Below are 13,221 nucleotides of genomic sequence, written 5' to 3' on the forward strand. Positions count from 1 at the left end.
ATATATATATATATATATATATATATATATATATATATATATATATCCCTTTTTATCTTTTTTTTTATTGTCTCATCTTTCCTTTTATTAGTAGTGGAGTTATTGAAGTTTTTGTATGTTTCTTTAATGGTGTAATGTTGTGTTGCTTCTGTTTGTGTGTGTGTGTATGTATGTGAAAGGTAGTCTGAGAAAGTAGGGCCAGCAGTGTGTACCCCAAGAATAGGGTAGAGGGGTCAGCTAAAAGGAGAGCGAGATGGAAGGAGAGTAGCAGGGTAGCTGGTCTTGTTTACAATGTTAATCAGACAGCGATGAGGTTGATACTTGACTTAAACCTGTCATAAATCCTACTTACCACCACCGTCAGTATGACAACAGATAAGGAATTATAAGATGTCGTTAAAACTGTTTATTTCAGATTAGCAATGTTTTTTGACACTTGAGGCAGGGAACATTGGTTGAGAGCTGACATGGGGTGTTTTACGATGGCTTATGAAATGTTTATGTCGTGCATAAGTAAGCATTGAGCAAGCCCCATTGATGGGGAGTTCAGGTGGTAGTTGGAAGGAGTTAGAGGGCAGTGGGCCAGTCCGTGTTCACATGAAGAGTGAAGCGGCAGAGCAGAGGCCTAGTATTTGTTATTTTTTATTTTTCCGTGTTGAAAAGAGGGATGGGATTGGAGAGTAGAGTGCTGCTTGATACTGGGATTGACTGAAAAAAGAGGAGTACCTCAGAACTTGATCTCTAAACACGCACAGGCTTGTGCACACACACATCACAAATACTTACCTTGTGGTATTACTTGGGAGAAGATTGCAATCTGCAGATAGATTGATTCTAATCTTTGAAAACACAACCAACAACAAAGACACTAGACAGCACTTATCTGTAAACTCACATTTCAGACACACGCACCCACATGTCCATTCTTAGAGATGAGAGGGAGGAGGAGAGAACTCCAAAGACCAACTGTCAATCACAACTACCGGGATCGAGTCATCAGGGGTGGGCATCGCGTGTGTGTGTGTTTGAGTGTGTCGGTGTATCACGTGATAAAAATATCCTAAATTATCTTTGAGACATGGTCATATTAGTTTCAGCAGGAGTCACTTATACGTCTAACCCATGCAGCATTGGTGGAACAGTCTGATCATTGTAGTGGAAACTGTAGAATCATTGTGTGTGTGTGTGTGTGCACGTCTATGCAGTATCCGCTAGCTAATGCAGCCTCGTGTATCGGTGTTAAACCTGTGAGATACCTGTGTTAGATTTAAGATTTACTCTGTACTGAATAATGTGAAAGTAAAACTATGCCATATACTCTACCACTGGCTCTCTTTTTCTTGATGGGAAAGTGTGTGTCTGTGTGTGATGGTGATTATGATGTCCGTCAAGAGGAAATTCTTTCCAAAGCTCACCACAGTTCCACGTCCGCAACAAGAAACTGATATGTGTAAGTGCTGGGCTTGAACAAAAGCCTGTACACACAGCAGCTCTCCAGAACTGTAGTTGGATGTATCGCATAGTCCTATCAATAAGAACTCATCACATTGACTAAGTAGTAGATGTAATGTGAATAATTGCATAAACATTGAACATTAAATAAAGATCCTGTTGTAGTTCAACTAGTACTTTAATTATATTTTCCAGTAGCTTGGTGGTAGTTGAACTAAATTCAAATCTAGGTAGTGTTTTAGCTACACCGCTGCATGGCAAACAAGTTAACTACTGGAACTAGACACTTCTGATTTTGCAAAAATAAAATGTGGGTGAAGTAGGCAATAAGTTCCTTTTCCGGCATCAGACTAGCCTAACTCTCACTTGAAACTGTTTGTTTAATTGGATAAATAACACATTGTTAACATATGACCCCAAAGTGAACTGTTCTTGCGATTTGTAATTTGACATGTTGGATTTACATTTGATGCTTTTTCATGATGTAGTTTGGATATAGTGTACTACTTCTTCAAAGTAACTTTAGTCAAGTAAACTATATTTTTATTGAGGGTAGCATTAGTGTAGCTTAACTTCCAGTGTGAAGTAATTGGTAGCTTGGTGAACTAGATTTTCAGAGTAGCTTCCCAAACACTGCATGTTATTAACCTGTAACAACTGTACTGCAGCGCCAGCTGTGCCACCAGAGACCCTGGGTTCGCGCCCAGGCTCTGTCGTAACCGGCCGTGACTGGGAGGTCCGTGGTGCGACGCACAATTGGCCTAGCGTCGTCCGGGTTAGGGAGGGCTTGGCCGGTAGGGATATCCTTGTCTCATCGCGCACCAGCGGCTCCTGTGGCGGGCCGGGCGCAGTGCGCGCTAACCAAGGTTGCCAGGTGCACAGTGTTTCCTCCGACACATTGGTGCGGCTGGCTTCCGGGTTGGTTGCGCGCTGTGTTAAGAAGCAGTGCGGCTTGGTTGGGTTGTGTATCGGAGGACGCATGACTTTCAACCTTCATCTCTCCCGAGCCCGTACGGGAGTTGTAACGATGAGACAAGAAAGTAGCTGCTAAAACAATTGGATACCACGAAATTGGGGAGAAAAAGGGGTAAAATTCACACACAAAAAATAAAAAGCCAAACCTTGACCCAGAAAACATAAAAACTATCGGCCTATATCGAATCTTCCATTCCTCTCAAAAAAAATTGAAAAGGCTGTTGCGCAGCAACTCACTGCCTTCCTGAAGACAAACAATGTATACGAAATGCTGGTCTGGTTTTAGACCCCATCATGGCACCGAGACTGCACTTGTGAAGGTGGTAAATTACCTTTTAATGGCATCAGACCGAGGCTCTGCATCTGTCCTCGTGCTCCTAGACCTTAGTGCTGCTTTTGATACCATCGATCACCACATTCTTTTGGAGAGATTGGAAACCCAAATTGGTCTACACGGACAAGTTCTGGCCTGGTTTAGATCTTATCTGTCGGAAAGATATCAGTTTGTCTCTGTGAATTGTTTGTCCTCTGACAAATCAACTGTAAATTTCGGTGTTCCTCAAGGTTCCGTTTTAGGACCACTATTGTTTTCACTATATATTTTACCTCTTGGAGATTTCAATCGAAAACATAATGTTAACTTTCACTGCTATGCGGATGACACACAGCTGTACATTTCAATGAAGCATGGTGAAGCCCCAAAATTGCCCTCGCTAGAAGCATGTGTTTCAGACATAAGGAAGTGGATGGCTGCAAACTTTGAACTTTTAAACTCGGACAAAACAGAGATGCTTGTTCTAGGTCCCAAGAAACAAAGAGATCTTCTGTTGAATCTGACAATTAATCTTAATGGTTGTACAGTCTCAAATAAAACTGTGAAGGACCTCAGCGTTACTCTGGACCCTGATCTCTCTCTTTTGACGAACATATCAAGACTGTTTCAAGGTTCCGTCTACGTAACATTGCAAAAATCAGAAACGTTCTGTCCAAAAATTATGCAGGAAAATTAATCCATGCTTTTGTTACTTCTAGGTTAGACTACTGCAATGCTCTACTTTCCGGCTACCCGGATAAAGCACTAAATAAACTTCAGTTAGTGCTAAATACGGCTGCTAGAATCCTGACTAGAACCCCCAAAAAGTATTATATTACTCCAAAGCTAGCCTCCCTACAGTGGCTTCCTGTCAAGGCAAAGGCTGATTTCAAGGTTTTACTGCTAACCTACAAAGCATTACATGGGCTTGCTCCTACCTATCTCTCAAGACGCAGGCCTCCTAATTGTCCCTAGAATTTCTAAGCAAACAGCTGGAGGCAGGGCTTTCTCCTATAGAGCTCCATTTTTATGGAATGGAGCTCTATAGGAGCCAGTCTGTTATATCTGGAGTATTTCTCCTGTCTTATCCAGTGTCCTGTGTGAATTTAAGTATGCTCTCTCTGTCTCTTTCTTTCTTTCTTTCTCTCTCTCTGAGGACCTGAGCCCTAGGACCATGCCTCAGGACTACCTGGCGTGATTAATCCGTGCTGCTGCCCCAGTTTCAACTGTTCTGCCTGCTGCTATGAAATCCTGACCTGTTCACCGGACTTGCTACCTGTCCCAGACCTGCTGTTTTCAACTCTCTAGAGACAGCAGGAGCGGTAGAGATACGCTGAATCGGCTATGAAAACCCAACTGACATTTACTCCTGACGTGCTGACCTGTTGCACCCTCGACATCCACTGTGATTATTATTATTTGACCCTGCTGGTCACCTATGAACATTTGAACATCTTGGCCATGTTCTGTTATAATCTCCACCCGGCACAGACAGAAGAGGACTGGCCACCTATGGTCACCTATGAACATTTGAACATCTTGGCCATGTTCTGTTATAATCTCCACCCGGCACAGCCAGAAGAGGACTGGCCACCCCTCATAGCTTGGTTCCTCTCTAGGTTTCTTCCTAGGTTCTGGCCTTTCTAGGGAGTTTTTCCTAGCCACTGTGCTTCTACACCTGCATTGCTTGCTGTTTGGGGTTTTAGGCTGGGTTTCTGTACAGCACTTTGAAATATCAGCTGATGTGAGAAGGGCTTTATAAATTGATTTGATTTGATATTACGAGCTTCCGCCAAAGAAAGCGGCATTTTATCCCTCAATAATCAAAACAACAACAGACAAGTTCTAGAGTCATATTTCTATTTTCCTAATTCAACACCATGTTAAAATGGCCTTCAAGCACAGGTTTAGGATCAGCAAATCTTCCCCCAGTCATAAACCTGAACTTTTAACAGGGTTAATGCAGAACTGGATTGAGATCAGATTAGATTAATTATTTCTTATTCTTAATTTGCCCCAAATGGGAATATAGGGCTTCAGGGAGAAGAGTAACTCATCCATTGCGCCAATGGAACGAACTAGGCCGTCTCCTAGGCTACAGTGAACATTGCAAAGCAAAGATCAGCCTTGATGCAGAAATAAAACATTAACTAAATATAACATGTCCATGTACTTCCCATGTTAACCCATTTATCTTGAGTTGTGCAATATTATGTGAGTTTTCTCCCCTTTTTCTCCCCTCTTTAAATATAGGCTATGATTGAATGATTATGTTATTTGTAATTGTATTTATTATGATCCTATTAGCAGCTACCAAGGCAGTTATACACATTATGACATGACATTACATTTCATAACACTTTTCACAATACATTAAGTGTGTACCCTCAGGCAACTACTCTACCACATATCTACAATACAAAATCTATGTGTGTGTACAGTCGTGGTCAAAAGTTTTGAGAATGACCAAATATTTATTTTCACAAAGTCTGCTGCCTCAGTTTGTATGATGGCAATTTGCATATACTTCAGAATGTTATGAAGAGTGATCAGATGAAGTCCCTCTTTACCATGCAAATGAACTGAATCCAAAAAAAAAAACATTTCCACTGCATTTCAGCCCTGCCACAAAAGTACCAGCTGACATCATGTCAATGATTCTCTTGTTAACACAAGTGTGCGTGTTGACGAGGACAAGGCTGGAGATCACTCTGTCATGCTGATTGTGTTCGAATAACAGACTGGAAGCTTCAAAAGGAGGGTGGTGCTTGGAATCATTGTTCTTCCCCTGTCAACCATGGTTACCTGCAAGGAAACCCGTGCCGTCATCATTGCTTTGCACAAAAAGGGCTTCACAGGCAAGGATATTACTGCCAGTAAGATTGCACCTAAATCATCCATTTATCATCAAGAACTTCAAGGAGAGTGGTTCAATTGTTGTGAAGAAAGCTTCAGGGCGCCCAAGAAAGTCCAGCAAGCGCCAGGACCGTCTCCTAAAGTTGTTTCAGCTGCGGGATCAGGGCACCACCAGTACAGAGCTTGCTCAGGAATGGCAGCAGGCAGGTGTGAGTGCATCTGCACGCACAGTGAGGGGAAGACTTTTGGAGGATGGACTGGTGTCAAGAAGGGCAGCAAAGAACCAACTTCTCTCCAGGAAAAACATCAGGGACAGGCTGATATTCTGCAAAAGATACAGGGATTGGACTGGGGTAAAGTCATTTTCTCTGAGTCCCCGTTCTGATTGTTTGGGGCATCCGGAAAAAATCTTGTCCGGAGAAGACAAGGTGAGCGCTACTATCAGTCCTATGTCATGCCAACAGTAAAGCATCCCGAAACCATTCATGTGTGGGGTTGCTTCTCAGCCAAGGGAGTGGGCTCACTCAGAATTTTGCCTGAATAAAGAATGGTATCAACACATCCTCTGAGAGCAACTTCTCCCAAACATCCAGGAACAGTTTGGTGACAAACAATGCCTTTTCCAGCATGATGGAGCACCTTGCCATAAGGCAAAAGTAATAACTAAGTGGCTCGGGGACCAAAACATTAATATTTTGGGTCCACGGCCAGGAAATTCCCCAGACCTTAATCCCATTGAGAATTTATGGTCAATCCTCAAGAGGCGGGTGGACAAACAAAAACCCACAAATTCTGACAAATTCCATTGAGTTTGTCAAGAATGGGCTGCCATCAGTCAGGATGTGGCCCAGAAGTTAATTGACAGCATGCCAGGGCAGATTGCAGAGGTCTTGAAAAAGAAGAGTCAACACTGCAAATATTGACTCTTTGCATCAACTTCATGTAATTGTCAATAAAAGCCTTTGACACTTATGAAATGCTTGTAATCTCCAATCCAAAATTAAATCTATCTCGCAACAAAGCATTCTTCACTTATGCTGCTATACATACCCTCGTAAAACTGACTATCCTACCGATCCTTGACTTCGGCGATGTCATTTACAAAATAGCCTCCAACACTCTACTCAGAAAATTGGATGCAATCTGTCACAGTGCAATCCATTTTGGCACCAAAGCCCTATTTACAGCCCACCACTGCGACCTGTATGCTGGCTGACCCTCGCTTCATAGTCGTCGCCAAACTCACTGGCTCCAGGTCATCTATAAGTCTTTGCTAGGTAAAGCCCCGCCTTATCTCAGCTCACTGGTCACCATAGCCCTCGCTCCAGAAGGTATATTTCACTATTCACCCCCAAAGCCAATTCCTCTTTTGGCCGCCTTTCCTTACAGCTCTCTGCTGCCAATGGCTGGAGCGAATGACAAAAATCACTGTAGCTGGAGACTCATATCTCCCTCACTAACTGTAAGCATCAGCTTTCAGAGCAGTTTACAGATCATTACACCTGTACATAGCCCGTCTGTAAATAGCCCATCCAACTACCTCATCCCCGTATTGTTATTGATTTTATTTACAGTGCCTTGCGAAAGTATTCAGCCCCCTTGAACTTTGCGACTTTTTGCCACATTTCAGGCTTCAAACATAAAGATATAAAACTGTTTTTTTTTGTGAAGAATCAACAACAAGTGTGACACAATCATGAAGTGGAACGACATTTATTGGATATTTCAAACTTTTTTAACAAATCAAAAACGGAAAAATTGGGCGTGCAAAATTATTCAGCCCCTTTACTTTCAGTGCAGCAAACTCTCTCCAGAAGTTCAGTGAGGATCTCTGAATGATCCAATGTTGACCTAAATGACTAATGATGATAAATACAATCCACCTGTGTGTAATCAAGTCTCCGTATAAATGCACCTGCACTGTGATAGTCTCAGAGGTCCGTTAAAAGCGCAGAGAGCATCATGAAGAACAAGGAACACACCAGGCAGGTCCGAGATACTGTTGTGAAGAAGTTTAAAGCCGGATTTGGATACAAAAAGATTTCCCAAGCTTTAAACATCCCAAGGAGCACTGTGCAAGCGATAATATTGAAATGGAAGGAGTATCAGACCACTGCAAATCTACCAAGACCTGGCCGTCCCTCTAAACTTTCAGCTCATACAAGGAGAAGACTGATCAGAGATGCAGCCAAGAGGCCCATGATCACTCTGGATGAACTGCAGAGATCTACAGCTGAGGTGGGAGACTCTGTCCATAGGACAACAATCAGTCGTATATTGCACAAATCTGGCCTTTATGGAAGAGTGGCAAGAAGAAAGCCATTTCTTAAAGATATCCATAAAAAGTGTCGTTTAAAGTTTGCCACAAGCCACCTGGGAGACACACCAAACATGTGGAAGAAGGTGCTCTGGTCAGATGAAACCAAAATTGAACTTTTTGGCAACAATGCAAAACGTTATGTTTGGCGTAAAAGCAACACAGCTGAACACACCATCCCCACTGTCAAACATGGTGGTGGCAGCATCATGGTTTGGGCCTGCTTTTCTTCAGCAGGGACAGGGAAGATGGTGAAGATGGATGGGAAGATGGATGGAGCCAAATACAGGACCATTCTGGAAGAAAACCTGATGGAGTCTGCAAAAGACCTGAGACTGGGATGGAGATTTGTCTTCCAACAAGACAATGATCCAAAACATAAAGCAAAATCTACAATGGAATGGTTCAAAAATAAACATATCCAGGTGTTAGAATGGCCAAGTCAAAGTCCAGACCTGAATCCAATCGAGAATCTGTGGAAAGAACTGAAAACTGCTGTTCACAAATGCTCTCCATCCAACCTCACTGAGCTCGAGCTGTTTTGCAAGGAGGAATGGGAAAAAATGTTAGTCTCTCGATGTGCAAAACTGATAGAGACATACCCCAAGCGACTTACAGCTGTAATCGCATCAAAAGGTGGCGCTACAAAGTATTAACTTAAGGGGGCTGAATAATTTTGCACGCCCAATTTTTCAGTTTTTGATTTGTTAAAAAAGTTTGAAATATCCAATAAATGTCGTTCCACTTCATGATTGTGTCCCACTTGTTGTTGATTCTTCACAAAAAAGACAGTTTTATATCTTTATGTTTGAAGCCTGAAATGTGGCAAAAGGTCGCAAAGTTCAAGGGGGCCGAATACTTTCGCAAGGCACTGTATATATATATTTTTTTCTCCTCTGCACCCCAGTATCTCTACTTGCACATTCATCTTCTGCACATCTATCACTCCAGTGTTTATTTGCTAAATTGTAATTATTTTGCCGCTATGGCCTACTTATTGCCTTACCTGCCTAATCTTACTTAATTTGCACACACTGCATGTAGATTTTTCTATTGTGTTATTGACTGTATGTTTGTTCATTCCATGTGTAACAACTCTGTTGTTTGTGGTGTTTGTGTCGCACTGCGTTGCTTTATCTTATCAGGTCGCAGTTGTAAATGAGAACTTGTTTTCAACTGACTTACCTGAAATAATTTTTGTTAAAAAAAAGGTTCAAGTTCGGACTCTGGCTGGGCTACTCAAGGACATCCAGAGACTTGTTCCGAAGCCACTCCTGCATTGTCTTGGCTGTGTGCTTAGGGTCGTTGTCCTGTTGGAAGGTGAACCTTCGCCCCAGTCTGAGGTCGTTGGCGCTCTGGATCCGATTTTCATCAAGGATCTCTCTGTACTTTACTCTGTTCATCTTTCCCTCGAACCTGACAAGTCTCTCAGTCCCTGCCGCTGAAAGACATCCCCACAGTATGATGCTGCCACCACCATGCTTCACCATATGGATGGTGCCAGGTTTCCTCCATTTGTGACGTTCTTTTTATTCAGTTTAGTCACATGATTTCTCAATTTGCAGTACATTTGCCAAACAGTCGAGCAGCCAGACTTATTTTCCATCCCTTTTGCCTCATCCATCTCCACCATATCATTTTTAAATTCCTCATTAATCCACAGGGATTTAGCAGTTATTTGTCATTTTCTGAATGGGTGCATGCTTATTAGTTACTGGAATAAGCAATTTCATATACAGTGCCTTCTGAAAATATTTAGAACCCTTGACTTTTTCGACATGTTACGTTATAGCCTTGTCATAAAATGGATTAAATAAATAAAAACCGTCAGCAATATACACACAATACCCCATAATGACAAAGCGAAAACAGGTTTTTAGAAATGTTTGCAAATGTATTAAAAAAAATACAGAAATACCTTATTTACATAAGTATTCAGACCCTTTGCTATGAGTCTCAAAAAGGAGCTCAGGTGCATCCTGTTTCCATTGATCATCCTTGAGATGTGCCTACAACTTGTTTGGAGTCCACCTGGGGTAAATTCAATTGATTGGACATGATTTGGAATGACACACACCTGTCTATATAAGGTCCCACAGTTGACAATGCATGTCAGAGCAAAAACCAGGCCATGAGGCCAAATGAATTCTCAGTAGAGCTAAGATCTGGGGAAGGGTACCAAAACATTTCTGCAGCATTGAAGGTCCCCAAGAACACACTGGCCTCCATCATTCTTAAATGGAAGAAGTTTGGAACCACCAAGACTCTTCCTAGAGCTGGTCGCCCGGCCAAACTGAGCAATCGGGGGAGAAGGGCCTTGGTCAGGAAGGTGACCGATGGTCACTCTGACCGAGCTCCAGAGTTCCTCTGTGGAGATGAGAGAAACTTCCAGAAGGACAACCATCTCTGCAGCACTCAACCAATCAGGCCTTTATGGTAGAGTGTCCAGACGGAATCCACTCCTCAGTATAAGACACATGACAGCCCGCTTGGAGTTTGCCAAAAGGCACCTAAAGACTCTCAGACCATGAGAAACAAGATTCTCAAAGTACAGAGAAATCCTTGATGAAAAGGCACACAGCCAAGACAATGCAGGACTGGCTTCAGGACAAGTCTCTGAATGTCCTTGAGTGGTCCAGCTAGAGCCCGGATTTGAACCCGATCAAACATCTCCTGAGAGACCTGAAAATAGCTGTACAGCAACGCTCCACATCCAACCTGACAGAGCTTGAGAGGCTCTACAGAGAAGAATGGGAGAAACTCCCCAAATACAGCTGTGCCAAGCTTGTATCGTCATCCGGGCTCTAGCTGGACCACTCAAGGACATTCAGAGACTTGTCCTGAAGCCAGTCCTGCATTGTCTTGGCTGTGTGCCTTCGCCCCAGTCTGAGGTTCTGAGCACTCTGGAGCAGGTTTTCATCAAGGATTTCTCTGTACTTTGAGAATCTTGTTTCTCATGGTCTGAGAGTCTTTAGGTGCCTTTTGGCAAACTCCAAGCGGGCTGTCATGTGCCTTATACTGAGGAGTGGATTCCGTCTGGACACTACCATAAAGGCCTGATTGGTTGAGTGCTGCAGAGATGGTTGTCCTTCTGGAAGTTTCTCTCATCTCCACAGAGGAACTCTGGAGCTCGGTCAGAGTGACCATCGGTCACCTTCCTGACCAAGGCCCTTCTCCCCCGATTGCTCAGTTTGGCCGGAGGACCAGCTCTAGGACGACTCGAGGCTGTAATCGCTGAAAAAGGTGCTTCAACAAAGTACTGGGTAAAGCATCTGAAACTTATCTAAATGTGATATTTCTGTTTTTTTTAATTATTTTTTTTACAAATTAGCAAAAATGTATAAAACCTGTTTTTTCTTTGTCTTTGTGGGGTATTGTGTGTAGATAGATGAGGGAAAAAAACAATTGAATACATTTTAGAATAAGGCTTGTGTGTAGATTGATGAGGGGAAAAAAACAATTGAATACATTTTAGAATAAGGCTGTAACTTAACAAAATGTGGAAAAAGTAAAAGGGTCTGAATACTTTCCAAATGCACTGTATGTGTCAAGTGCAGTGTCTGCTTGCTCCTCATTACACACCACAGACCTTCAAATATTCTTTACATCAACATAGCAATCACTACAAAACATATTGTAGGACCTCATATAAACTATATTAGGCCCAGCCTTTGGAACTTTGGTTATCCAACATATGGCTACTATATTGTGATCACTACATACAATGGATATGGATACAGCTTGAAATCAGATTTCTGCAGTATTAGTAAATATATGATCAATACATGTTGATTATTTAATTCCTGTGCTGTTTGTAAATACCCTGGTAGGTTGACTGATAACCTGAACCAGATTACAGGCACTGGTTACAGTTTGAAGCTTTTTCTCGAGTGGGAAGCTTGATGGAAGCCAATCAATATTAATGTCACCCAGAAAATATAACTTTCTGTTGATAGCACATACATTATCATGCATTTCGCACATACACTACATGACCAAAAGTATGTGGACACCTGCTCTTCAAGCATCTCATTCCAGAATCATGGGCATTAATATGGGGTTGCCCCCCCCCCCCCCCCCCCTAATTTAACACACCTGATTCTACTAATTAGCTGCTCAACAAGACCTTAACTAGCTGGATCAGATATGTTAAATTAGGGTTGGACTGTAAACCTACAGGACAGTAGATCTCCAGGAAGAGGGTTGGGCAGCCCTGCACTAGATGTTGCAACATTGCTGCGGGACTTGCTTCTATTCAGCCATAAGAGCATTAGCGAGGTCGGCACTGATGTTTGGCGATTAGGCCTGACTCGCAGTCGGCATTCCAATTCATCCCAAAGATTTGATGGGGTTGAGGTCAGGGCTCTCTGCAGGCCAGTCAAGTTCTTCCACACTGATCTCTACAAATTATTTCTGTTTGGACTTTGCTTTTTGCACTGGGGGCATTGTCATGCTGAAACAGGAAAGTACCTTCCCCAAACTGTTGCCACAAAGTTGGAAGCAGAGAATCGTCTAATGTCATTGCATGCCGTAGCATTAAGATTTTCCTTCACTGGAACTAAGGGGCCTAGCCCGAGCCATGAAAAACAGCCCAGACCATTATTCTTCCTCAAACTAGCTTTACAGTTGACACTATGCATTCGGGCAGGTAGCATTGTCCTGGCATCCGCCAGTTCTGTGAGCTTGAGCTTGTGTGGCCTACCACTTCGCGGCTGAGCCGTTGTTGCTCCTTGGCGTTTCCATTTCCCAATAACAGCACTTACAATTGACTGGGGCAGTTCTAAAAGCAGTGGCAATTTTAGCATGTAAGTCTTGGTGGGGCAAAAAAAAAGTGGGATGCATGCCAACAAAGCCACAACACAGCACAACACTAAACAATACATCAATTGCACTATAACGGTGACAAACGGTGCCCACAAAGAAAGTAATACTAAGTGTATGTTGTGTCGTAAGCTGTTATTAGCTCATGTGCCTCACCCTAATAATTTGGTATATTTTCACCTCTTAATTTCGCCTACTGCTCTGACTTGGTGGTGCACATGTAGCCTATAACCTGTTTTTGAGAAATTTAATCATTGAATATTGTAAGAGCTTTCATTGTCTGCTTATGTGCCACCTTTATTTATCCCACGGTTCTGACTTCGTATACAGGGAGCACATTGTAAGATCGCCCATGTTCTGAATTATGTTGCTGTACATTTAGAAGTGCTGAACAAATAGTTATATTGACTGCGTCCGTCCTAGCTCTCTCATTAAGGTCTTAATCGAAATTACGGATTGCCTCTTCTTGTCGTGCCCTTATGCCATA

The sequence above is a fragment of the Oncorhynchus mykiss genome, chromosome 12, assembly GCF_013265735.2.
Source record: "Oncorhynchus mykiss isolate Arlee chromosome 12, USDA_OmykA_1.1, whole genome shotgun sequence".
NCBI lineage: Eukaryota > Metazoa > Chordata > Actinopteri > Salmoniformes > Salmonidae > Oncorhynchus > Oncorhynchus mykiss.